This window comes from Pleurodeles waltl, chromosome 4_2 (genome assembly GCF_031143425.1).
Source record: "Pleurodeles waltl isolate 20211129_DDA chromosome 4_2, aPleWal1.hap1.20221129, whole genome shotgun sequence".
Lineage (NCBI taxonomy): Eukaryota > Metazoa > Chordata > Amphibia > Caudata > Salamandridae > Pleurodeles > Pleurodeles waltl.
In genome coordinates this window covers 149163002-149178428 of record NC_090443.1, presented here as the reverse complement: position 1 = coordinate 149178428, position 15427 = coordinate 149163002, and positions in this window count along the sequence as shown.

Genomic DNA, 15427 nt, shown 5'->3' with positions numbered 1-15427 from the left:
GAGCCGTCCCTGGGGGGTGTCGGTCCCCAGCCCAATCAATGGCTCCTTGAGGGTGGCCATTAGGCCCCTCTCCCACGGAAACAGCCCCAGGGAAGTGGTGGTCCCCAGGGCTTTGAGGGGGGGGGGGCAAAATGGACCCCCTTTCTATTTTTTAAATATTTGCTCTGGGGAGGTGGTGGTCCCCGGGGCTGCTGGGGGCCAAGCCATCCCTGCACACAATTTTCTGAATGCCCTGCGGAGGTGGCGGTCCCCAGGACTATGAAGGGGGCCAGGTGACCCCCCTGCACTCAATGTACATTTGTGCTCTAGGGAGGTGGCAGTCCTCTGAGCTGCAGAGCCCAGGTGACCCCCACATACTGATTTTAGCCCTGAAGAGGTTCGGTCCCTGGAACTGTGGGGATGGTCCCCCATATTACAAATATCAGTGCCCCTGGGACTTGGCCCACTTGGGGACTTAGGTATTCTTCATTTTTTCAATTTTTGCCCTTCACAAATTTGTGGCAAACATTTTTATAAAAAGTGCTATTTAGCCCGGGGGGTTCCCTCTAGGACCAGAGCTAAGGGGGCAGGGTGTCATTACTCTGGCCTCTTTTCTTTTTGTTTACCTTTTTTCCTTGTCTCAGCTAAAGCCGAGTCCCAACAAGGCAGCCAACACTTCCTTGGGGTTGTGAATCCTTCGCATCCCTATATATCCAAATTGGGATTTTCTTTAATTTCTCTAAAACCACTCAACAGATTTACCCCACATAACAAAATGGCTCTTACTGGACCAAAAGATACCTTTCTGCCAAATGTGGTGTAATTCAGTTCAGTGGTTAGGGCGCTATCGATGTTCAAAATCCCTATGGGAATTAACATTGGAAACGCTCCCTTTTTTGGGCACCCCCTCCCCCCCCCCCACACTTTTTCACCCCAAAACTTTCCGGACAGCAGCTGATGTGACTGTCAATTGTTTTTGAAAAATTTCATTAAGCCTTATCAAGCGGCGCCAAAGATATAGGCATGTAAAAAACTGCCTTTTGTATAGAAACTAGGTCCTAACTATAACTAGCCAGTGGTGACTGCCACTAGGTAAAATATATATATATATATATATATATATATATATATATATATATATATATATATATGCAAAAAAGAAGAGAGAACTCTGGGTATTACCAAGTTTAGGTGGAGAGCTGCTCCAGTAATGGGCACCCTGCAACACGAGCAACACTCTTGATTTACTCACCTCAAATGTGTTTATCTAGCAAAGTTTTTAAGCATAGCATCAGGACAGTGCTATCCACGCTGAGCTAGATAGGGCCAAAGTCTTTTGCCATTTGTACAGCAAAGTCTTTAAGCATAGGATTGACACAGTGCCATCCTTGCAGAGCTGTAAAATCGCAAAAAACATTTACCATTCCAGGCACAGTATTACAGCTTTGGACTTGTAAAATACTATCCAAACCAACCTGGAATGAGTAAAAGCAACCCCTGACATTTGTTTCTCTCTCATTAGAGGTCTTCAGAGGGGTTTAGCTTTGTCCGGACACAAAAGAGCACCCAGTATAAGTCAAAACAAAACCCTTTTAGGATTATAGTGTTGCATAAATGATGCTAAAAAGAATAGAGAACTCTGGGTAGTTCCCAAGTTTAGGTGGACAGCAGCTCCAATAATGAGCACCCTGCAACACCAGCGACACTCTAGATTTGCTCATCTCAAATGTCTGTTTATCTAGCAAAGTTTTAAGACATAGGATAAGCACAGTGCTATCCATGCCGGGACAGATAGAGACAAAGGCCCTCATTCTGACCCTGGCGGTCGGTGATAAAGCGGCGGCCAAGCCGCCAACAGGCCGGCGGTCTAAAATATGCAATTCTGACCCTGGCGGGAACCGCCAACACAGCCCGCCAACTTAACACTCCGCCCGCCACGGCGGTACAAACAAACAGCGCGGCGGTTCCCGCCAACAGCCAGGCGGCAGACAATGTACCGCCCACCCTATTACGACCCACCAATCCGCCACCTTTTCCGGGGCAGGAGCACCGCCGATAAGAACACGGCGGAAACAGACTACGAACGGGAAAACGCTCACCTCTACGCACTCCACGCGAGATTCCGGCAGTATGGAACCAGAGTTGCAGGTCATCCCCGCACTCCTATACCTGCTCATATACCAGGAGCACGCCCGGCGGCGCGGAAGACATCGGTGAGTACTGCACCTACGACACAGGGGAGGGAAAAGATTACCGGCACACACCCACCCACCCACACCCACTACAACACACACATCAATGCATTCCCACAGATCACTGTCACAACCCACAAACCACCCCCCTCCGAAATAATGCAAAGACCAAAAGAAGAGATCATAAACGGGCAGATATATTGAAATATGGACACCAGTAATCCCAATAAATAAATAAACTATGTACAAAATATATACAGCTACTAAATGTAGTCCAACCACTGTCCGTGGATCACAGGGGTCCTGTGCAAAGGGGCAAGGCCCAGTCCCACGACAAGAACTCCACGGAGAGAACACTGCAGGGGCATCAGAAAGAAAATAGGACAGGCACCTCAGGGGGAAGGGAAGGGGGGGCACCTCAGCCACTTGAGTACACGACGCCAGATCCACGAGGGGACTCCATGACCACTGGGCCATCCTGGGGAGTGCTAAGCCACAGTCCATACAGTCCATACAGTGGGTGGCCTGCCCACTGGGCCATCCTGGGGAGAGCAAAGCCACAGTCCATACAGTCCATACAGTGGGTGGCCTGCCCACTGGGCCATCCTGGGGAGAGCAAAGCCACAGTCCAAACAGTCCATACAGTGGGTGGCCTGCCCACTGGGCCATCCTGGGGAGAGCAAAGCCACAGTCCATACAGTCCATACAGTGGGTGGCCTGCCCACTGGCCCATCCTGGGGAGAGCAAAGCCACAGTCCATACAGTCCATACAGTGGGTGGCCTGCCCACTGGGCCATCCTGGGGAGAGCAAAGCCACAGTCCAAACAGTCCATACAGTGGGTGGCCTGCCCACTGGGCCATCCTGGGGAGAGCAAAGCCACAGTCCAAACAGTCCATACAGTGGGTGGCCTGCCCACTGGGCCATCCTGGGGAGAGCATAGCCACAGTCCAAACAGTCCATACAGTGGGTGGCCTGCCCACTGGGCCATCCTGGGGAGAGCAAAGCCACAGTCCATACAGTCCATAACAGACCCCACTGCCACTGGAGGAGGCAAGTTGGCCAGAGGACATCCTGCAGCCCTGCCCGAGATAGATCCTGCCCTGCCACGTCTGCCAAAGGGCCAGCGGTTCTTGCCTTGAAGGGCCCAGTTCAGCGCTCCTTGCCTTGAAGGGCCCAGTTCAGCGGTTCTTGAGACGTCGGGGCCCAGTTCAGCGGTTCTTGAGACGGCGGGGCCCAGTTCAGCGGTTCTTGAGACGGCGGGGCCCAGTTCAGCGGTTCTTGAGACGGCGGGGCCCAGCGGAGCGGTTCTTGAGACGGCGGGGCCCAGTTCAGCGGTTCTTGAGACGGCGGGGCCCAGTTCAGCGGTTCTTGAGACGGCGGGGCCCAGTTCAGCGGTTCTTGAGACGGCGGGGCCCAGTTCAGCGGTTCTTGAGACGGCGGGGCCCAGTTCAGCGGTTCTTGAGATGGCGGGGCCCAGTTCAGCGGTTCTTGAGACGGCGGGGCCCAGTTCAGCGGTTCTTGCCTTGAAGGGCCCAGTTCAGCGGTTCTTGAGACGGCGGGGCCCAGCGGAGCGGTTCTTGAGACGGCGGGGCCCAGTTCAGCGGTTCTTGAGACGGCGGGGCCCAGTTCAGCGGTTCTTGCCTTGAAGGGCCCAGTTCAGCGGTTCTTGAGACGGCGGGGCCCAGCGGAGCGGTTCTTGAGACGGCGGGGCCCAGCGGAGCGGTTCTTGAGACGGCAGGGCCCAGTTCAGCGGTTCTGGAGACGGCGGCCGGTCTATGGCCAACTGCTCATTGCCTGGTGGTGCCCTCCTGGGCAGCGGGGATGGTGCTCCTTCAATGCCCACCTGGGCTGTGGGTGGTGGGGCCCTCCTGGCCAGCTGGGCTGGGTCCTCCCTGGGCAGCGGCTATGGGGGTGGTGGGCTCTCCCGGGGCAGCTGTGCCGGTTCCTCCCGGGGCAGCGGCTATGGGGGTTGTGGGCTCCTCCTGGGCAGCAGGCCTGCTGCCTGACCTCTCCGACTTGCTGCCCTTGCCCTCCTTAGTCGTGGGCCTGTGGCCCTTTCCTCCCTTTGGAGCTGTGGCTGGTGACTGTCTCTGGGTGGTGTCCGGGGGGGATGTAGAAGGCGGGCTCCTGCGGCGCCCCTTCCGCCTTCTGCTCCTCTTCCCAGGGGGTGGGCTGGCTGTCCCCTTGCTGCTGGGCGAAGATCCAGACATGCGGGCTGGCGGGCTCCAATACCCCTGCACCCTTGTCAAGGGGGCTGCAGGGCTGGTGGTGGCTGAGGTGCTCTTCTTACCCCGACGAGAAGGAGGGGGGGGCTCAGGGTCAGGAAAGAAGTTAGTAGTGGCGAGGAAGAGCTTCTTGGGACAATGGAGAGTGGTAGGTACAGTGGGATTGGGAGTGGAGGGAGAGGATGTGGTTGTAGGTGAGTCACGTTTGCTGTCTTTGGGTGCAGGTGCAGGAGGGATAGGCTGTCGTGAGGTGGATGGCTGTTGGGTGGGTGGGTGGCTGCGTTTGTGTGGTGTGGAAGAGGGGGTGACAGACACAGTGGGAGAGGACACAGGGGACGTGTAAATGGCAGTGGGGGTGGTGACTGCACGTGTGCGGACTGGAGTGGAGGGTGTGCTGGTGATGGAAACACTGGCTGATGGTGAGGTGAATGGAGGTGTGAGTGTAGACGTCACAGGGAGGGAGGAGGGAGACGAGGAGGTGGGGGTCACAGAGGTGGTAGTGACTGTTGGCATGTCTGCATCGGAATGTTGCGTGTGTGAATGTCTGCGTGATCTGTGGTGCTTATGTTTGGATGAGCTTCTCTTGGGTGTTGAGGTGTGTGCAGGCTGGTCTGATGGTGTGGGTGGGACAGGCAGAGGAACAGGAGACTGGGAGGAGGGAGTTAGTAGAGGCAGGCAGGAGACAGGGACAATGGCTGCCGTCAGTGCTGAGGCCAGAGCCTGGAACGATCGCTGATGGGCAGCCTGACCCGAATGAATGCCCTCCAGGTACGCATTGCTGCGATGAACCTCCCTCTCCACCCCCTGGATGGCATTCAAAAGGGTAGTCTGCCCAACAATGAGCGTTCGGAGGAGGTCAATGACCTCCTCACTGAGGGCAGCGGGGGTAACAGGGGCAGGGCCTGAGGTGCCTGGGGCGAAGGAGATGCCCGGCTTCCTGGCAGAGCGGGCACGGGGCGAACGCTGAGGGGCTGCTGGGAGGGCGGAGATGGTGCGCTGGGTGGCGGCTGTACCTGTAATGGCGGGGGGCACGGATGGTGCCACCCCCGCAAGGGAGCCCCCTTCCGAGGACGTGTCCGTGTCGCTGCAGGGTCCAGTCGTCCCCGTCGTGAGCTCCCCTCGCCCTCCGTCTCACTGGTCCAGTCTGACTCTGTGGCATGGCCCTCCTGGGCCATGTGAGATGCAGCTCCCTCCTGCCCCGATGCCACTTCTTCTCCGCCTGATGATGCTGATGCACACAAGCACAGAAAGACAAACAAAAAGGGGGGGGGAGAGAGAAATAAAGGGATATTGATTACATGGATCTCCGGTACAGTTAGCGGACATGACAGACACAGATGCCCCCTGCACTAAGTTGCGCACTTGGGGTCCGCTACGCATTCCGTGGAACATGCCCTACACGCCTAGAGTTGACAACTGCACCCATGGATGACACGGCCCAGGGATGGCTGTACTGACAAACTACTGAGGGTGGTGGCTGGGGACACAGGGGCTTACGGGGGTGCCCAGCCTACAGATATCGCCCTGGCCTAGGGGGACCCACAGCCCTCCTCCCCCACCCAGACACTTCCACTGCGCGACAACAGAGTAGATAATGCTTGGACTCACCCCCTTGTGTCTGCTGTGCTGCCCTCACGCGCCCATCCAAATCAGGGTAGGCCACCGCCAGGATCCGGAACATCAGGGGGCTCAGTTGACGGCAGGCACCCCGCCTACGTTGGGAGGCCATCCCCAGCAGAGACTCGGCGGTCTTCTTGGTCCCGCGGCGGATGTCCTCCCACCTCTTGCGGCAGTGGGTGCCCCGTCGATGGTGGACCCCCAGGGTCCTGACTTCCTTGGCGATGGCACGCCAAATCCCGATCTTCTCATGGGCGCGGACCTATGTGACACGTACAGGGAGGGAGAAATACCACGTTCAAGTTTGTCAGCATTTTCCTTGCCAGTGGCCCAACATGCCCCCCATCCCCGCCAGGCCCCCCGCCATGCCCCCCGCCAGACCCAACATGCCCCCCATCCCCGCCAGGCCCCCCGCCAGGCCCACCATGCCCCCCATCCCCGCCAGGCCCCCCGCCATGCCCAACATGCCCCCCATCCCCGCCAGGCCCCCCGCCATGCCCCCCGCCAGGCCCAACATGCCCCCCATCCCCGCCAGGCCCCCCGCCATGCCCAACATGCCCCCCATCCCCGCCAGGCCCCCCGCCATGCCCCCCGCCAGGCCCAACATGCCCCCCATCCCCGCCATGCCCCCCGCCAGGCCCAACATGCCCCCCATCCCCGCCAGGCCCCCCGCCATGCCCCCCGCCAGGCCCAACATGCCCCCCATCCCTGCCAGGCCCCCCGCCAGGCCCAACATGCCCCCCATCCCCACCAGGCCCCCCGCCAGGCCCCCAAGCCAGCCAGTGGCCCCAAATCCAGATTGAATTAAACTCACTTGTTGGTCTGGAGGACCGTAGAGTAGCGCATACTGGGGGAGGACCCCATCCACAAGTTTCTCCAACTCCTCTCCAGTGAAGGCAGGGGCCCTTTCCCCAGGCGTAGCAGCCATTGTCCCTTCCAGACCGAGGTCACAGCAACACTTGCAGTATAGGTCCTCTCCTGTGAAAGTTCAAGTCGCAAGTGGATAAGTAGATAGAAAATGGCGGTCACGTCCGCGGCGGTGCGTACCGCGGCGGTGCGTCCCGCCACCGCCGGCGCCCTTCGCCATTGGCTCCTGAAACCCATAGGCTTCAATGTTAACCAATGCGGCTTTGCGCCGCGGTCTTCGCCCGCCGCCCGCCACGGTGTGCCACGCCAGCGCATTGACCTCACATCCCATTGTCACACTTCACAGGTCAGGCAGCCGCCATTTCCAGGGCCCACATGGCTCAATTTCAACTGCGTCACACAGGCCTAGGCCTTGCATAGCCACTCAGACACGCCATTCACTGCATAGAGAATCGTTTACTGTGCTAGCTGTGAGTACGTACCTGTGGGTTGCTTGACTGTGTGCTCCATGTTGTCCTTCCTAGGCACCGTCCGCTGGGTTGGGCGAGGAGACGGATGAATCCTCCCGTGTACCGACCGCTGGTGGACCTGTCGACAATGGAAGAACGCCACATTATCCTGACCTACCGTCTTAACCGTGCCACTATCCATGAACTGTGTGCCCAGCTGGAGCCCGACCTGATGTCCCCCATCCGCCAACCCACAGGGATTCCCCCTCTGGTGCAGGTCATGTCAGTACTCCATTTCTTGGCAAGTGGGTCATTTCAGACAACAGTGGGAATTGCTTCTGGGATGTCTCAGCCCATGTTTTCGAAGGTGTTATCCAGAGTGTTGTCTGCCCTGATGAAATCCGTGAGGAGCTACATCATTTTCCCTGAGGTGGGCGAATTGGCTACAGTGAAGGGTGATTTCTACGCCCTTGGACATATTCCCAACGTAATTGGTGCCATTGATGGGACCCATGTGGCTTTGGTTCCCCCAAGAGACAGGGAGCAGGTGTACAGGAACAGAAAAAATTACCATTCAATGAACATCCAGGTGGTGTGTTTGGCTGACCAGTACATCTCGCATGTAAATGCCAAATTCCCAGGGTCAGTGCATGACGCCTACATCCTCAGGAATAGCAGCATCCCTTACGTGATGGAACTGCTACAGAGACACTGTGTATGGCTAGTGGGGGACTCTGGGTACCCCAACCTGTCGTGGCTACTGACCCCAGTAAGGAATCCCCGGACCAGGGCAGAGGAACGGTACAATGAGGCCCATGGGCGTACTAGGAGGGTGATCGAACGCACCTTTGGCCTCCTAAAGGCCAGGTTTAGGTGCCTGCATATGACAGGTGGATCCCTAATGTACTCACCTAAGAAGGTGTGTCACATCATCGTGGCCTGCTGCATGCTTCACAACCTGGCTTTGCGCCGCCAGGTGCCTTTCCTGCAGGAGGATGGTCGAGACGGTGGTGATGTGGCAGCGGTGGAACCTGAGGAGAGTGACGAGGAGGAAGACGACGGGGCTGAAACAGACAACAGGGACAGAATCATTGAACAGTACTTCCAATAGGACACAGGTAACATTTCAAAGATAATTTAGTAAATGTTAACTACTCTCCTGCATCTCTGCTGCCTGTCTATTTGCCCCAGTGTATGATGACTGAGTTTTGGCTTTTCCCTCCCTATTTCAGATCTGGGGTCCCCACTACAAGTCCTGTGCTTCGTTTCCCCATGGACTACAGCTTTGTGGCAGCTGTTTGTTGACTTCACCATGTACAAGGACATATTTGCACTGTCATGTCAATTACAATATATTGAAATCACAGCCAGACTCCAGATATTTTGGTGCAAAATAGGTGTTTATTTAAGTGCTCAAAATGGGATGGGTGGTTTCAAGTGGGTGGGGGCTATGGTGAAGGAATGTCCATGGCAGAGTCCAGAGTAACAGTCACACAGGTGCATTGTCCAGAGGCCTGTGGAGAGATGGAGCATGGGCAGTTCAAGGATGGACAGGGTGACAATGTGGGACAGTGGGATGACATCAGGTGGTATCCATTGCTGGCGGGGGTCTTGACATCCTACTCTGTCTTCTTGCGAGATCTCAGGGCCCTCTTGCGGGGTGGTTCTTCTCCTGCAGGAGGTGGGGGTCTGGTGGGCTGCTGCTGTGCGGGGGCCTCCTGTCCACTAGCGCCGGCGGAGGTGGTTGGCTGTTCTTGGTCCAGGCTAGTGGCAGGGGCCCTTGGGTGTTGTTGAGTGTCCGCCCTGGTGTTGACGAGGTCCTGCAGCAGCCCTACCATGGTAACCAGGGTGGTGTTGATGGCTCTGATGTCCTCCCTGTACCCCCGATAGTGTTCCTCCTGCAGTACCTGGATCTCCTGGAACCGGGCCAGTACCGTCGCCATCGTCTCCTGGGAGCGGTTGTATGCTCCCATGATGGTGGTGAGGACCTCGTGGAGAGTGGGTTCCCTGGGCCTCTCCTCCCCCCCCTGTCGCACAGCTGCCCTCCGAGTTGCCCTGTTTCCCTGGGCCTCTGCCCCCTGGCCGGTGTGCCCACTACCACTGCCCCCAGGTCCCTGTTGTTGTTGGGGTGGTGGGTTATCCTGGGTGCCCTGTAGTGGTAGACACACCGCAGATTGACGCGCCCTGGAGACAGAGGCATGGGCCCGCTGGGTGGGAGCTGTGCTGGTGTTCCCAGAGGGGTTTGGGTCTGTAGTGGCCTGGGCCTGTGTGAGGGGAACCGACTGTCCAGAGGTCCCCGATGGTCCGGGCTGGTCATCGGTGTCCAGGTCGACAGAGCTGCTGTCATCGCTGACGGCCTCTTGGGTGGGGGGTGTGGAGAATTCTGGCCCCTCCGCCGCGGTGTGTTGATGGTCGGGTCCTGCAGGGGTATAGAGGTATGGTTATAGTTTCAATGTGTGGCATATGGGTGTATCTATGGGTTCTCGTGTCCCCAAGTGCTGGCATTCGTGTGTGGGGGCTTTGGTGAGGGTGGCTTGTGGGGGGGATGTGTATATGCATTGGGCATGCTTTGGTGATGGGTGTCCATGCTTAGTGGACGCATGCAGGCCTAGGTTTTGGGATGTGTGGGTTGTGATGGTGAGACATTGGCGGGGAATAGGTGTGCTGGGGGTGGGGGTGAGGATGGTGGTGGGGGTGAGGGTGGTGGGGGTGAGGGTGGGGGTGAGGATGGTGGTGGGGGTGAGGGTGGGGTTCGAGGATGGGGGTGAGGGTTGGGGTATGATTTGGCATGCAGGTGGGGGGGAAGCAGTATTGAAGCTTCAACTTACCAGTATCCATTCCTCCGCCGACTCCTGCGAGGCCGTCAGGATGCAGGATGTTCAAGACTTCCTCCTCCCATGATGTGAATTGTGGGGGTTGAGGTGGGGGTCCTCCGCCAGTCTTCTGCACGGCGATGTTGTGCCTGGATACCATGGAACGCACCTTCCCCCGTAGGTCGTTCCATCGCTTCCTGATGTCTTCCCGATTTCTGGGGTGCTGTCCCACTGCGTTGACCCTGTCGACAATCCTCTGCCATAGCTCCGTCCTCCGGGCAATGCTGGTGTATTGTATCTGTGTGCCGAACAGCTGGGGCTCTACCCGAACGATTTCCTCCACCATGACCCTGAGTTCTTCGTCTGTGAAGCGGGGTTGTCTTTGGGGTGCCATGGGGTGGTGTGTATGATGTGTGGGGTGGAGTATGTGTATTTAAGTGAGTTGAGTGTGGTGGAGTGTGTTGTTTTGTGTGTGGATAGTGTGTGGGTGATGGTGTTGAGTGGCTGTGGCTGTTAGTTTGTGGATGCTGGTGTCTCGCTCTGGCCTTCTTTCAGAATTTTTTTGCGTAGGGGTTTGTGGGTGATGTGGGTGGGTGTTTTATATTGTATTTTGTGTGTGGGAGTGGTGTGTGTATGTGTATCAGGTGTGTGGGATTCAAATCGTCCAATGTGGCTGAGTTTTGTTCGTTTGTGTGTATTCTGAGCGCGGCGGTGTGTCCCGCCAATGACATACCGCGTTTGAATGACCGCCGCGTGGATTCGTGGGTCGTAATGGCATGGGCGTATTTCTGTTGGCGTGGCGGTGGAGGTTTGGTCACCTCCACCTTTCCGCCGACCGCTGGTCTGGCGGTCGGTTGTGGCTGTCGGATTTTCGGAGGTTTGCCTTCTGCGGGTCAGAATGACCGTGGCGGGTTTCTGCGGCCGCGGCGGTGTTATGGCGGTCTTCTGACCGGCGGTAAGTGCATTTTACCGCCGGGGTCAGAATGACCACCAAAGTCTTTTGCCATTTGTACAGCAAAGTCTTTAAGCATAGGATTGACAGTATCATCCTTGCAGAGCTGTAAGATGGCAACAAATATTTACCACTCCAGGCACAGTTTTACAGCTTTGGACCGGTAAAATACCATCCAATCCAACTTGGAATCAGTAAACGCAACCCCTGACACATGCTTCGCTCTCATTAGAGCCCTTCAGAGGGGTTTAGCTTTGTCTAGACACAAGGGAGCACCCAGTATAAGTCAAAACAAACCCTTTCAGGGTGAGAGTGACACATAAATTATGCAAAAAAGAAGAGAGAACTCTGGGTTGTCCCCAGATAATGGTGGAAGAATTGACAAAAAGCCAATTAATGAATCGGCAACCCAGGATAATTTTAAGAGCAAATCTAAAACAAATATGAACAGAGAAGATTAGAGAGCTTTGAAAGAGTTACGGGATGATGCCTTGATAATTATCAAACCCTCGGGTAAAGGGTGCAAAATTGTTGTAATGGATCGCACCTAGTACATTAAAGAAGCAACAAGACAACTCAGGGATAAAGAGAGCTATGAACTTCTGAGCCAAAACCCAAAAGAGGAATATGCTAGAGAGTATCATCTGAAATCACAAGAGTGGCATGATCAAGGTCTCACTGATGAGAATGAATATCGTTATCTAGGGAATGACAAACCCATGACACCAACAATATACTTTCTGCTGAAAGTTCATAAAAATCTTGAGAATCCACCAAGCAGGCCAATTGTTAGTGCCTCTGGCTCCCTCCTTGATAATTCCTCAAGATTCATAGACATTGTTCTCTTCCCATATGTACCAATGTTACCCTCATATATTAGAGACTCAATGGATTTTTGGAATCGCATCAACAACATCCCATGGAAAACAGGATATATTATGGCCACTGTTGACATAGTCTCACTCTATACTTCAATTCAACATGCTGATGGTATGGAAGCATGTAGGTACTATCTAAGATCTCGCTTTCAAAGTCATCTTGAGCTCACAGAGATGTTGCTAGACATGTTATATTTCTGTCTCACACATAACTTCTTATTTGATGAAAAACATTATTTGCAGCTACGTGGGAAAGCAATGGGGACATCTTTTGCACCCACTTACGCAAACCCTCTGATGGGCCATTGGGAGATGGAGACGATATGGACAGAAAAGAATAACAGAGATTTTGAACATATTGTATTATGGGCACGATTTATTGATGATCTATTCCTAATATGGGATGGAGATAAACAGGAGCTGATACATTTCATTGATTCATGGAAGCATAATCCCCAGAGATTTAAATTTACATAGGACATCAGTGCTAACAGTATCACGTATCTAGATCTAATAGTGTACATCGGAGGGGAGAAGGTATGTGCATCCATGCATAGGAAACCAACCAGTTGCAATAGCCTGCTCCATGTGAACAGTGGACATTCACAGGCCCTAAAAAGGAGCATTTCATATGGGGAATTCCTACGTGCCAGGAGAAATTGCTCAGAAAAAAGTGATTTTCTACATGAGGCGCGAGAGATGTGTGAAAGATTTAGAGCTAGAGGTTACCCTAACAGTGTACTGCAAGATGCCTTAGAAAGGGCCTCCTCTTGTAAGAGAGATGATTTACTTCCTGTAAAACAGAGAGAAATCAGAGAAGTGGGAGAATCATCCTATCAATACATAACAGAATATGATCAATCTAGTGCTATTGTCAAGTGAGCCTTGCAAAAGAACTGGGGAGTCCTGAGATTGGTTGAGACTCTGAGATCGATACTTCTAGAATAAACAAGAATAACATACAGCAAAACAGCCTCAATAGGAGATTATCTAGTACATAGTCACATGCAAAAAGTCACCAGCACAGATATGAACTGGTTGAGACAAAGGCAACAGGGCTTTTGGAGATGCCAAAGATGCAAAGCTTGCACTTTAGGACGTAATACATGTGAATTTCAGGCTAGGTTTGGAAAGAAGTTCACTGTTAGAAGTAACATCACCTGTGAAACACCATACATTTATGTATATTCTGGAGTGTAGTTGTGGCAAGAAATATATAGGAGGTACTTAGGATCTTGCAGCACTGGGCTATTCAGAACAGAGACATGTCATATGCCATGGCAAAACACATGGAAGAACATAATGGAGATATTACATTACAGGTCTTTGCTACTTTGGGATTCATCATATCATGAAAGCTCCAAGAGGGGGAAATCGAGAATTGAGTCTTAGGAAATCTAAGTCTAGAAGGATCATGTTAATGGGTACCAGGATACCATGGAGATTGAACAGTTATGCAGAGCTTCATGTCTTTTTATACTGACTATCTCCTTGAGCCCTCATGTATTCTTCAGGACAATAAGTCTGAAAGCTACATTAAACCGCATAACTAACCTTGAAGCTGTCATATTGCTGTAATAATATGCAGTGACCTGATCTATGACTGATGAACTAAATTTGCATAGGTTTGAGAAAAAGAAAAATCATGTTGAAATTTTACTTGATCACTTAAATGAGACAATGGGTTTAAGGATGTCTAATTAATAGACTGGTGAACTGTCATTTGGGCACTGTACCAAACACAGTGATTACCATTGTTCCATGACAGATGAGGAAAGCTGTACTGGTTTTGAATTGTGACACATACAATCTTGTTGTAACCACCTAGTCCATGATTTATGATTGACTAATAGAAAGGTGCTGAGATGTGTACAGATAATTACTCCACATATTATATCATTGATGAGATCTTGTATTGCATCTTTGATTTTATTACTTCAATATTTGCAATAAAATTATTGATAAGAAAATTGTGCATGGCAAGGATGCGAGGTATAGTTACCTTAGGGTGCGAGTTCTAGTTACTTTTAAAAGAACTCTACCGATAACTGCTGACTTTCTATGTTTTGTACGAGTAAATTCAGAACCTACCCCTAATGTCCCTGTAACCTTTGTTTTCTTTCAGTGAATATATATATATATATATATATATATATATATATACCTCACATATTTTTCATGCGGGATAAATAACTTAGTACCTATATTTTGTTAGCACCTCATGAGACTGCAAGGAACAACATAAATTTTACGATCATTTTGGTAAGCTGAAACATTTGGCTGCTCATATATATGGGGCTCACCGATTCTTGCATAATGATTATGACCTATCTATTTATTTTTTAATTGGGATTTTTTGTTCTTTTTGATATCTGTATTGACCGTTTGAAAATTTACCGAGATTTAAAAGCCCCTTTTTCTAAAAAGATTGGATTGATAAGTACAATCATAAATTTAGTGGTCTTATTTATGTGATGAAATTAGGCAATGATGATTTTTGATTGATTATGTAATTTGGTGTTTAATTTTGGGTTTACATTTGTGGTGTTTATACATGTTCAAAGATGGCCACCACCTAGTGATAGAACTTGCTGTGCATCATTTATGTTCATTATCTTGCAGTGTCACGCAATGAATTGCAGCGGAAAGAGATAAATGATTGCAATTTGTGGCTGATCTTGACATTGAGGAAGGCGTTTAGCCGAAACGCGTTTGTCAAGTTTCTTTGCTGTAGCTGGGCGTTATTACATTTATATTTAGGACCTTAGTCCATGTGCTGTGCATCTTTGGAATACGGTGATGGTTTAATGAGGGTCCGTCCCCACGTAATGCAGCAACCACTGGAAAGAGGAGCGGCGGCTTGATGGAGTGTGTTTAAGAAAAAAAAAGAAAAAAAAAAAATATATATATATATATATATATATATATATATAGAGAGACAGAGAGAGAGAGAGAGAGTTTAATCCCATCTGGTGACCATGTCTGACTACAAAACATATGAGTCGGGCCTTGAAATATATGGGCCAAACAAAGATGATGAAATCTATTATGATGATAATATGGAGCAAGTCTTTGAAAAATCAGTCAAAAAATCCATTGATAAAGCTCTCAGCTCAGTACTGCAATCCATTTCCAAATGTCTTGCTGCTTGCCCTTCTGTCCCTTCCCCATGCGGAGGTCTTTCTCTCACTCCTTCTACTTCTTCCTCAGAACCAACCTGGCACTATTCAGACACCATTGCTAAGTGTTAGGGTTTGTACAAAGCAAAGAGCATGTCCCCTCTCACTGCACTAGTGGGTTCTGTAATAGCTTCCTTTTAAACTTACTATTGAAAGCCTTTCTTGTTATCTCACCTTCCCCCTCCCCTAGGCTTCTGTGTATGTTGTTTAATGTGCTGTTTTGTTTACACATTGGGCCTTGCTTTTACCAAGGCTTCTTTAAAACACTCCTCCCT